Source organism: Schistocerca gregaria, chromosome 6, assembly GCF_023897955.1.
Source record: "Schistocerca gregaria isolate iqSchGreg1 chromosome 6, iqSchGreg1.2, whole genome shotgun sequence".
NCBI lineage: Eukaryota > Metazoa > Arthropoda > Insecta > Orthoptera > Acrididae > Schistocerca > Schistocerca gregaria.
Window position 1 is genome coordinate 418132367 of NC_064925.1, and position 13360 is coordinate 418145726.

At 38.9% G+C, this 13360-nt stretch overlaps 1 protein-coding gene across 1 annotated transcript in view; it reads right to left on the reverse strand.

The window, feature by feature from the left end:
* Positions 1 to 13360, reverse strand: part of LOC126277970 (dynein beta chain, ciliary-like) — a 694172-nt gene that overhangs the window by 532334 nt on the left and 148478 nt on the right. The gene's annotated exons all lie outside the window — the stretch shown is intronic.

Here is a 13360-nt window from a genome sequence, read left to right on the forward strand (position 1 = left end):
TACTTACTACCCGGAGCAGGGTTTTGACCAAAACATGATACTTTTAGTAATCTTTTTTCATTTAGTCCAGCTCCACGGCCCTGACAGATCCTCATCCTGGGGATTCAGGTTTCATTCCTGGTATTGCCATGGATTTATCCTTGGTGGGAGGACTGGACCAGGGTGCACTCCATTTTGTGATGCCAACTGAGTAGCTATCTGATTTAGAGGTAGTGGCTCCAAGGTTGAAAATTCGACAACAGCCGGAAGTGCAATGTGCTGTCCTGATGCCCCTCCATAGCGCATCCAATGATGAATGATTGAGGGTGACATAGCAGTTGATTGACTAATTGACTATTGTACTATTGTGTGGTCTTCAGGGCCTGATCACAAGATCCCCCCCCCCCCTCCCCCTCTCCACCACCACCGCTGTGCCTGTTTGCAACTCAACACCTCATCTATTGCTGAGTAGTAATCTATCCTTTCCACATTTTTGTAGTCCATGCTGGACTTTTCTTTGTTTGATAAGTAAGAATTGTTGTTTATAAGGTTGGAGTACATGACAGTATTGTTTATAGCACCTAAACATAGATAAAGTCTAGCTTTAAATTACATAGAAAATTATAATAAAAAAGAGTAAGAATAATAACTCAGTTAAAAAAATGAAAGCCAAAGAGCAGTACATTCTCTCTTTGAAGCTACTCCCCCCACCCCACAAAAAATAGGGTTCCTGCACTGAGCCGTGTCTTTTTGTCAGCAGCTATAAGGCTGTGTGTGTGTGTGTGTGTGTGTATATATAACAGTCTTATAGCCACTGACAAAAAGACATGGCTCACTGCAAGAATAAAAACATCCTGCAGAACAAAGAGGATGCTATATAGTTCTCTGAGAATTTTTAATGACCCCAGGAAACAGCAGCACTACAAAGTTTATTGTAGCACCCTAAAGAAGGTAACAAATAAATCCAAGCACAAGTACATAAAATCTGAAAGTAAGATGTCAGAAAACAAAATAAAAACAATTTGGAATTGATAAAGAAGGAAACTGGCAGAAAAACAGGGACCATAACACAGACAGAAATTAGACAATATTATCAAGAAACCCAAAATGGTTGGAGAAACAGTGAATAAACATTTTAACAGTACTGAGAAGGTAGGTTGTAAAGGTTCGTTCTACAGAGAGCTATCAGCAAACAATCTCTACTGATATCCTTACCTACTGTTACATACATGTAATCGAAAGAATAATTAAGTGATTAAAAATAAAAATCTGTTGGTGTGAACAATATTTCTGGTAAGATATTGAAAAACTGTCATAGAAGCCAGATCTTCAATATACCTATGAAAGAAGGAATTGTCACTAGCACAAAAGGTGATAAAAGTAATGTCACAAACTATCACTCAATCTCCCTTTCAAAAATCTATTTACAAACTCATGAAAAAAATCATGTACAAATTGATTGTCAATCATCTCAGTATCCACAACATCCTTTATGAAAGTCAATTTGGTTTTCATCTACATTTACATCAAACTCTGCAAGCCACCTAACTGAGTGTGGTAACAGGTACATTTTGTACTACTAACTGAGCTCTGAGGCTGGATAAGTTACTACAAACAGCATAGTGAATTGTGTTACTGTACCCAAGATAGACACGAAGCCCATGCTGACCACAGTAGTATAAGTTTATATGCCAACTAGCTCCATAACAGATGATGGAGAGAGTGAAGAAATTTATGATGTGAAAAAAGAAATTAATCAAATAGCTATGAGAGATGACAATTTTGTAGTCATGGGTGTTTGGAATTCGATAATAGGAAAAGGAAGAGATGGGACCTGGATAAACTGAAAGAACCAGAGGTTGTACAGAGTTTCAGGGAGAGCATAAGGGAACAATTGACAGAATGGGGGCAAGAAATACAGTAGAAGAAGAATGGGTGGCTTTGAGGGATGAAGTAGTGAAGGCAGCAGAGGATCAAGTAGGTAAAAAGACGACAGCTAGTAGAACTCCTTGGGTAATATAAAAATGCAGTAAATGAAGCAGGCAAAAAGGAATACAAACGTCTCAAAAATGAGATCGACAGAAAGTGTAAAATGGCTAAGCAGGCAAGGCTAGAGGTCAAATGTAAGGATGAAGAGGCTTATCTCACTAGGGGTAAGATAGATACAGCCTACAGGAAAATTAAAGAGACCATTGGAGAAAATAGAGCCACTTGTATGAATATCAAAAGCTCAGGTGGAAACCCAGTTCTAAGCAAAGAAGGGAAACCAGAAAGGTGGAAGGAGTATATAGGGGTCTATACAATGGTGATGTACTTAAGGACAATATTATGGAAATGGAAGAGGATGTAGATGAAGGTGAAATGGCAGATATAATACTGTGTGAAGAGTTTGACAGAGCACTGAAAGACCTGAGTCGAAACAAGGCCCCGGGAGTAGACAACACTGGAACTACTGACAGCCTTGGGAGAGCCAGTCCTGATGAACCTCTACCATCTGGTGAACAAGATGTATGAAACAGGCGAAATACCCTCAGACTTCAAGAAGAATATAATAATTCCAATCCCAAAGAAAGCAAGTGTGTACAAATGTGAAAATTACCGAACTATCAGTTTAATAAGTCACGGCTGCAAAATACTAACACGGATTCTTTACAGATGAATGGAAAAACTAGTAGAAGCCGACCTCGGGGAAGATCAGTTTGGATTCCGTAGAAATGTAGGAACACGTGAGGCAATACTGACCCTACGACTTATCTTAGAACCTAGATTACGAAAAAACAAACCTATGTTTCTAGCATTTGTAGACTTGGAGAAAGCTTTTGACAATGCTGACTGGAATATGTTCTTTCCAATTTTGAAGGAGACAGGGGTAAAATACAGGGAGCGAAAGGCTATTTACAATTTGTACAGAAACCAGATGGCAGTTGTAAGAGTCGAGGGACATGAAAGGGAAGTAGTGGTTGGTAAGGTAGTGAGACAGGGTTGTAGTCTCTCCCCAATGTTATTCAATCTGTATATTGAGCAAGCAGTGAAGGAAACAAAAGAAAAATTCATAGTAGGTATTAAAATCCATGGAGAAGAAATAAAAACTTTGAGGTCTGCCGATGACATTGTAATTCTGTCAGAGATAGCAGAGGATTTGGAAGAGCAGTTGAATGGAATGGATAGTGTTTTGAAAGGAGGGTATAAGATGAACATCAACAAAAGCAGAACGAGGATAATGGAATGTAGTCGAATTAAGTCAAGTGATGCTGAGGGAATTCGATTATGAAATGAGACACTTAAAGTAGTAAAGGAATTTTGGTATTTGGGGAGCAAAATAACTGATGATAGTCGTAGTAGAGACGATATAAAATGTAGACTGGCAACGGCAAGGAAAGCATTTCTGAGGAAGAGAAATTTGTTAACATCGAGTATAGATATAAGTGTCAGGAAGTCATTTCTGAAAGTCTTTGTATGGAGTGTAGCCATGTATGGAAGTGAAACATGGATGATAAATAGTTTGGACAAGAAGAGAATAGAAGCTTTTGAAATGGGGTGCTACAGAAGAATGCTGAAGATTAGATGGGTAAATCACATAACTAATGAGGAAGTATTGAATAGGATTGGGGAGAAGAGAAGTTTGTGGCACAACTTGACTAGAAGAAGGGATCGGTTGGTAGGACATGTGTTGAGGCATCAAGGGATTACCAATTTAGTATTGGAGGGCAGTATGGAGGATAAAAATCGTAGAGGGAGACCAAGAGATGAATACACTAAGCAAATTGAGAAGGATGTAGGTTGCAATAGGTACTGGGAGGTGAAGAAGCTTGCACAGGATAGAGTAGCATGGAGAGCTGCATTAAACCAGCCTCAGGACTGAAGACCACAACAACAACAATTGAATCATAGCTAACACTTCGTTTATGAAGCATGAAAAAAGGCTTGTAGTGTTTTGAGAATTTCCGCATAAATTCTGGAACCCCTCAGCCTTCCACCATCTCAAACAAACAATATTTTAAATATAACTGTAAGAGAGCTTATCAATTGTGCATCACCTGTCTGTGCTTGCAGGTCTGAAATGTGTAGTAAGAAGACTGTAGACACAGTGGTCAAACGACACTGTCAACTGTTTGCCCGTCGCGTCATGGAAGTTTAATCAAAGAACACGGCAGACTCAAGGAACTTCTGTGTTGTTCCATACTGTTTTATAACTTTGACTATAAACTTTGACTATTGTAGTGAAAAAATGGAAGAACAGTTGAAATATTGTTAAATGGATGCTCATCTTGGACTTGGAGAGAATAAGACGTGTATTCAGGTTCAGGATGAGACTGGACTTGGTTATTAAGCCAACTCTCTATTATGTGTAAGTGAACTTTGTTTCTAACCTTTGGCTACATGAGGAGACTTACTTGACTTGTTTATGTGGAGAATGAGAGTTGTAAAAGTTTTGATGTTTGAATATACATTGTTGAGTGAATCAAAAGAAACTGCGTACGTCTGCTTATTTTTATAAGTAGTTTGCAAGTACTGCCATATGGTAGGTACGATAGTCGATAATGTCTCTATCAACGAAACTTTCAAGTCCAGGTACATTACGAACTCCCGTACCTCCACATACAATGGCTACAGTGAGCCAACCATTACCATGATCAAAAATATCATTAATGTCAATACTAAAATTCAGTCTACAACCGCAGAAAACACAAGGTCCTTCGACAAGTGCAGTAGCAGCAACACTCTTAACTGGCATGCGGTTCTTCTTGTCTCCAGATGTTGTGGTGAACTCGATGTTCTTAATGGTTTTATAAACTGTCTGTTTAGAACGGCGACGAATTCTCCTGTAAGGCATCGTGGCAGCGTTCAATGCAGTTGCCTGTGCACCAGCAGCAGCGCGAATGAGCCTCTGCGTGGCTCTCGCTCGCTTATATAGTATATGCAGTAGCTCAGACTTAGAAAATTTTCACAGTGCCAGCGGAACGTTCCTAGCAAATATGCTTCAGCAAAGAAGAGAAAAGGAGGTTGCAGAAGCAAGCTAACGAGCAACGAAAGTCAGCTGACCATCTCAAGTAAGTCGTATTGTTAAAGAAGTGGAAGTTTACACACATACATCACCACTTTAAGGCGTCCAAAGTATTAGCACTTGGCGATTGTGACAGGACAGAAGAAAACAGGAATTTTATAAGAAGATATTATGTGTTTCCATAGCAACTGAGTATAACAAGATGAGAGAACCATTATGAGAAACTGGATTAAGTCTAAAAATCAAGTGGAGAAAATTAATAAATTTAACAAAAGGAAAGACTAAGAAAGTTAAAAGAAAAGAGAGAAGATCATGACATATTAGACTAAGAAGAGATACGCCAAGAACAATTCAACTAAGAAGATCCGGTTTGGGGAGTAAGCCAGCTGGTGTGGCCGAGCGGTTCTAGGTGCATCAGTCTGGAACCGCGTGACCGTTATGGTCGCAGGTTCAAATCCTGCCTCGGGCATGGATATGTGTGATATCCTTAGGTTAGTTAGGTTTAAGTAGTTTTACGTTCTAGGGGACTGATGACATCAGCTGTTAAGTCCCACAGTGCTCAGAGCCATTTTTTTGTGGGGAGTAAACAGATCTCACACGCATCGCAAGGACGCAGATGTGGTAAACAACATCTGACGTCACCAGCACCAGTTGCTGTTCATCAGTGCTGACCTGCTTCCACATCCACTCACAGATGTCGAAGCAGAAACCTACATCCGACGCCACCAGCCCCAGTTGGTACTCACTGGTGCTCATTCTAAATCCACTCTCTGACACAGCCTAAAAGCTACATTGGGTGAAAGTAAAACAGTACTTGACTGTTGGAGTGTTGGATAAACTGTTGAGTGAATTGTATTAGTGTAGTTGTCATACTTAGAGTGAAGTTTTTAAATGATTACTAGATCTAAAGCTCAAAAGAATATTGATAGCATGAAACAAGTAGAAGAAACTCAAGAACCTGCTTTGCTATGAGAATCAGTAGAGAATGCCAGATTGGACTGAGTTAGCAAATTTAATTAAAGCACAAAGTGCAGCTTCAAACGCTCAAATGGCTTCCTTAAGAAAGGAACTAAATGCTCAGAATGAGGCTTTTAAAGGTCAGAGTCTGCAGTCAACACTCAGAATGAGACTTTAAGGAAAGAATTAGGCTTAATAAGTTCTCTTTTAAGCCCAGAGTTTACAATTAAATGCCACTTTAAATTTTAGAGTAAATGCTCAGAATGAAACTCTAAGGAAAGAAATAGGTGTGGTACATTCTAGTTTAAATGCTCAAAGTAAAGTTCTAAATAACCAGAGTGAAACCTTGAATAGTCAAAGCAACAAATATAGGTTTACTAAAGACTGTATTTGACACATTAAATATTAAAGTTGAAGATTTGAAATTCAATTTAAAGAAAGAATTAATGAGTTCTTTGAATATTCATGTAAACCAACTGTTCACTGACTTTAGTAACAAGCAGAATGACAATTTTCAATATTTAACAAAAAGGTTAGAATTTTATATTGAAGATAAATGTAATTATGTGACATCTGAACTTAGTGGAAAGTCAGGATCATTTGAAAATGTATGCAATGTTAAGTTTGATGCTGTAAAGGAGAGACTGTATACCTTAAAAGGGAGCATTGATAAGAATAGAGAATTAATACCAATAATCCAATCGCAAATTACAGGTGTTAATACCTGAATAGAAAATATAGAAAGAAGTTTCCAAGAGAGGATAGCTAGATGTGATACAGTAAATGTAAGTAGTTTGGAGGACCAATTAGAAGGGATTATAGGTCGAAAAGTCACCGAGATAATAAAATCCGGGAAAATGTCAGCTATTGTTTCTTCCGAACTTTCAGATACCCAAAAGGTTGTAGATGACTTGTGGAAAGAATTTAAACTTATCGAGGAACAAGTAGAAACAAGAGTTATCTTCACCTAATGTTGTATTGACTAGTGAAATGATGACTGATCTACAATGGGGGTCCAATTCAGGATTATCCAGGTAATTCCCCAAGACTAGTGAATTGATGACTGATCTACAATGGGGGCCAATTCAGGATTACACAGGCAATTCCCTAAGTTTAAGCCGGACAGGGATGTACACCCAACACATTTTTTGAAAAGATTCAATGAGGCCTTGCCAAAGAACTGGGAAGATCCAAAAAAAGGTTGAATTTGCGATGGGGTACCTTTTAGGAGAAGCCTCAGAATGTTGTACTGTAAATATTGAGAACTTTTCTTCGTGGGGAAATTTCCAGAAGAAATTTAAAGAGAAATATTGATCTGCTAGTGCACAGGAGAAACTAATATCAGATCCATGGGACCCGGGTGGAGTCATATATCCCCCCGGGTACATTAATATTCTGAGTTAACAAGAGGAGTGACGACTGTTGGATCCCGAGCTGTTTTCGGTGTTTCTTCCAAAATAGTTTTACTACACCGAATTCCCTTCAAATCTTAAACTATTCTGTTATCAATTCCTAAAATCTTAAAATATTCCATGATCTTATTACCTAGAAAATTGGATATGACTACAACTTAAGAGAATCACAAAATAAGAAAGGAAGTGGTCTCTAGATGAAATAAACAGAACAAGAATATTATGTCTGTGGAAAATATAATATAATGTGACAAACTGAACGACTGTTAGACTGTAGAGTATAATTTTCTATTTTTTATAGAATATGTTATACCTTTTTTGGGATGTGATGTAGATCAGAAGGTTTGTATCAGTTTTGAAAGGGGTGGGTATTGTAGATAACAGCATGGTTTATAAGGACAAATAAATCATGGCTAACACAAAACACAAACCACACCTTTCAAACAATCCTCACAAACAAGTGTGCATGATTCTTCATCACTTGCCATTTCCATAGAGTTGCTAAGAGCTCCTTAGGGGAGCTCAAGGGTGAAGGCGGGAATGTCTGTTCTGTAGGAGATGATTTAACACCAAATGTCCTCCAGCATCTCACTCAGGTACCTGTGAGATAGGGATCCTGGGGAAGGGGGGTGGGAAGGGTTTCCCATCTTTGGGGCTATTTTCTATCTCTTCTTCAATCTTAGCAACCATTTCTATTTATTTCCTTTCTTATTCGCATTTGAGGACCTATCTATTTTCCCCTCTTTCCATACTCATATTCCTGGTTTCTGTGGTTTCCAATAACCTACATCTTATCTTCAATAAGAAGGCCAAAGAATCAGACTACACAAACACACATCTGCATACACACAAAGAGAGATGGATACAAGAAACAATGGTAATAGATTAGAAAAATGTGAGAACTGCCAAGTGTTGTAGGAGGAAAGATATGTGTACATTGGGAAATACGCACACATTGTTTTTTTACGATGGTTCTACATCACCTATTTATATAAAAAAATAAATTTTAAAAACTGATGATTTCACATCGAGCAAGTATACATAAGAAGGAGGCATGAGTAATGAAAGAGAATGCAATCAAGATTGAAGATCTCATTATGTTTATTTAAGTCAGTGTAGCAAATACTCTGATAAATTGAGGAGTTGTAGGATAAAGGACAGGCATACCCACATGGAAATAGGATGACCTGTAGCCTAATGAATAGGGATATTGTATAAAGACGTGCACTTACCAGAATAGAGAGAGGTAGTGCACTCACATGGTCAACCCACAGGCTAGGTATAGGTAACGATCCTAGGGGAAAATGACAGTATTGCAACAGAAGTCGCTCATTTTATACGGATTATTCTGGTAAGTTTGAATTCTATACACAATGAGCATTATTAAGTGCTATGTAAGTTTATAAGCATCAAAAGGAACACTTTCATGTGACCCAGAGTTGCTCCAAACTGCATAAAATATTATAAGTAATACATACTTAGGAAAGGTAGTATTGAAGATGAAAACAGAAAATAGATTAGTCAGGTGTCACAAACACCTGTAGTTTAGGATTGAAAATAAAAATTAATTCTCACATTTCCTAAATACTAGTCAGGCTAACTGGATCACTAATGAAAAATCAGGTATTGATATCAAAGAATCGCTCAATGTATTTTGTTAAAATGTGAATTGTTATTAGGTGTGATATTAATGTACATGATGATTATGTATAAAATATTGTGTGTTCAATCTCAGGAGGGGGATATGTAGTGTTTCGAGAATTTCGACCGTCTCGAACAAACTGTGAGAGAGCCTATCTACTGCACATTGCCTGTCTGTGTGTGCAGGTCTGAAGTGTGTAGTAAGAATACTGTAAACATGGTGGTTGAACGTACGGACAAGTGTTTGCTGGTCACACCAAGGAAGTTTAATGAAAGAACACGGCAGACTCAAGTAACTTCTGTGTTATTCCATATTGTTTTATAACTTTGACTACTGTAGCGAGAAAAAAAGGAAGAACAGTTGAAATATTGTTACTATGCTCGTCTTGGACTTGGAGAGAATAAGATGTGTATTCAGACTCAGGATGAGAATGGACTTGGTTTTTAAGTCAACTCTCTCTTACGTGTAAGTGAACTTTATTTCTAACCTTTGGCTACGTGAAGAGACTTACTTGACAGTGTTTGTTTATGTGGAGAATGAGCTTTGTAAAAGTTTTTATGTCTGAACATACATAATTAATTTAATCAAAAGAAACTGCATATGTCTGTTTATTTTTTTATAAGTAAAAAGAAAATTCCAGAATGAGATTTTCACTCTGCAGTGGAGTGTGCGCTGATATGAAACTTCCTGGCAGATTAAAACTGTGTGCCCGACCGAGACTCGAACTCGGGACCGTTGCCTTTCGCGGGCAAGTGCTCTACCAACTGAGCTACCGAAGCACGACTCACGCCCGGTACTCACAGCTTTACTTCCGCCAGTACCTCGTCTCCTACCTTCCAAACTTTACAGAAGCTCTCCTGCGAGACATGCAGAACTAGCACTCCTGAAAGAAAGGATATTGCGGAGACATGGCTTAGCCACAGCCTGGGGGATGTTTCCAGAATGAGATTTTCACTCTGCAGCGGAGTGTGCGCTGATATGAAACTTCCTGGCAGATTAAAACTGTGTGCCCGACCGAGACTCGAACTCGGGACCGTTGCCTTTCGCCGGCAAGTGCTCTACCAAGAGACGAGGTACTGGCGGAAGTAAAGCTGTGAGTACCGGCCGTGAGTCGTGCTTCGGTAGCTCAGTTGGTAGAGCACTTGCCCGCGAAAGGCAACAGTCCCGAGTTCGAGTCTCGGTCGGGCACACAGTTTTAATCTACCAGGAAGTTTCATATCAGCGCACACTCCGCTGCAGAGTGAAAATCTCATTCTGGAAACATCCCCCAGGCTGTGGCTAAGCCATGTCTCCGCAATATCCTTTCTTTCAGGAGTGCTAGTTCTGCATGTCTCGCAGGAGAGCTTCTGTAAAGTTTGGAAGGTAGGAGACGAGGTACTGGCGGAAGTAAAGCTGTGAGTACCGGGCGTGAGTCATGCTTCGGTAGCTCAGCTGGTAGAGCACTTGCCCGCGAAAGGCAATGGTCCCGAGTTGGAGTCTCGGTCGGGCACACAGTTTTAATCTGCCAGGAAGTTTCAAAAAGAAAATTGGTAAATTCCTGTTATTAGCAAATATACTTCGGAGAAGAAGAGAAAGGGAGGTTGCAGAAGCAAGCTAACCAGCAAGGAAAGTCAGCTGACCATCTCAAGTAAGTCATATTGTTAAAGAAGTGGGAGTTTACATACATACTTCACCACTTTAAAGTCATCCAGTTGTTAGAGCCTGTACATGTGAAAGAGACCTGGAGACACCGATAGGTTTCAAATTGATTACATAATGGTACCACAGAAATTTAGGAACCAGGTTTTAAATTGTAAGACATTTCCAGGGGCAGATGTGGACTCTGATCACAATTTATTGATTATGAATTGTAGATTGAAACCAAAGAAACAGCAGAAAGGTTGTAGAAAGTTTCAGAGAAACCATTAGGCAACGATTGACAACAACAGGGGAAGAAAAACAATGAAAGAAGAATGGATAGCTTCAAAGCTCTCAAGGGATGAAATAGTGAAGGCAGCAAAGGATCAAGTAGATAAGAAAGTGGCTAGTAGAAATCCTTGGGTAACACAAGAGATATTAAATTTAATTGATGAAAGAATATAAAAATGCAGTAAATGAAGCAGACAAAAAGGAATAAAAACATCTCAAAAATGAGACTGACAGGAAATTCAAAATGGCTAAGCAGGGATGGCCAGAGGATAAATCTAAGGGTGTAGAGACATATATCACTAGGGGTAACATAAATACTGCCTACAGGAGGCTAAAGAGTATGTCAAAGAAAAGAGAACCACCTGTATTAGTATCAAGAGCTCAGATGAAAAACCAGTTCTAAGTAAAGAAAGAAAAACAGAAAAGCGAAAGGGGTATACACGGGGTCTATACAAGGGAGATGTTCTTGATGGCAATATTACGGAAATGGAAGAGGGCGTAGATGAAGACAAAATGGGAGATATGATACCATGTGAAGAATTTGACAGAGCACTGTAAGACCTAAGTCGAAACAAGGCCCCAGGAGTAGACAACATTCCATTGGACCTACTGATAACCTTGGGAGAGCCAGTCATGATGAAACTCTACCTTCTGGTGAGCAAGTTGTATTAGACAGGCAAAATACCCTCAGACATCAAGAAGAATACAATAATTCCAATACCTAGGCTAGTAGGTGCTGACAGGTTTGACAGTTACTGAACTATCAGTTTAATAAGTCATGACTGCAAAATACCAACATGAATTCTTTACAGGCAAATGGAAAAACTGGTAGAATCCAACATCGGTGAAGATCAGTTTGGATTCCATAGAAATACTGGAACAAGCGAAGCAATGCTGACCCAATGGTTTATCTTAGAAGATAGATTAAGAAAATGCAAACCTATGTTTCTAGCATTTGCAGACTTAGATAAAGCTTTTGACAATGTTGACTGGTATACTCTCAAATTCTGAAGCTGGCAGGACTAGAATACAAGGATCGAAAGGCTATTTACAATCTGTACAGAAACCAGATGGCAGTTATAAGGGTTGAGAGACATGAAAGGGAAGCAGTGGTTGGGAAGGGAGTGAGACAGGGTTGTAGCCTATCCCTGATATTATTCAATCCATATATTGAGCAAGCAGTAAAGGAAACAAAATAAAAATTTGAAGTATGAATTAAAATCCATGGAGAAGAAATAAAAACTTTGAGGTTTTCTGATGACATTGTAACTCTGTCAGAGACAGTAAAGGAACTGGAAGAGCTTTTGAACAGAATGTACACTGTCTTGAATGAGTGCATAAGACTGAACATCATCAAAAGAAACGTGTGGATAATGAAATGTAGACAAATTAAATCAGGTGATTCTGAGGGAATTAGATTAGCAAATGAGACATTTAAAGTAGAAGATGTGTTTTGCTATTTGGGAATCAAAATAACTGATGATGGTTGAAGTCGAGAGGATATAAAATGTAGCCTTGTATGGAAGTGAAACATAGACGATAAACAGTTTAAACAAGAAGAGAATGGAAGCTTTCAAAATATGGTGCTACAGAAGAAGGCTGCAGATTAGATGGATATATCAAATAACTAATGAGGAGGTAGTGAATAGAAATGGGGCGAAGAGGAATTTGTGGCACAGCTTGACTAGAAGAAGGGACTGGTTGGTAGGACACATTCTGGGGCATCAAGGAATCACCCATTTAGTACATGAGGGAAGCATGGAGGATAAAAACCATGAGGAAGACCAAGAGATTAACACAGTAATCAGATTCAGAGGGATGGAGGTTGCAGTAGTTACTCAGAGATTAAGAAGCTTGCGCAGGTTAGAGTCACATGGAGAGCTGCATCAAATCAGTCTTTGGACTGAAAACCACAACAACAACATCAGACAATTGCTGCTCTGCTACCGCTGTTGGTGTGTTTAATCAACTTGGCATCTGCTGGTACACTGACTGTGGAAGCTCTGTAGCCAACAGTCACCTGAGTCAGAATTGGAAGGATAAACACCAAGATTTAAGTAAAAACAAGAAACTTACATGCATCTGTTCGGCTCGACATCTGCCATTACACTGGTGCTGGGCTTTTTACTCAATAAGCAATATTCTCTTTTAACAATTAAGTTTTGGAACCCACTAACAAAAAATGTCTCCAGTAAAAATGTTTTGTGATCTCCCAAAAGCCTCAATAATATAGTTTAGTTAGTGTTATTGATTTGTAGTTTCAGTCATACATAAAGGATTGAAGGCAGAGAGTAATGCTAATGCTATGGCTCATCCAGGGAATCTGCTTCATCTGAGTGGGTGATCTTAAGTTTTAATGTGCCACAAGGCTCTGGTTTAGATCTGATGAAACTTCTCATTTTTTATTAAAAATCTCACTCTTTGTTGCTATACAAGGAGTAAGTTTAAGTTTCTTGC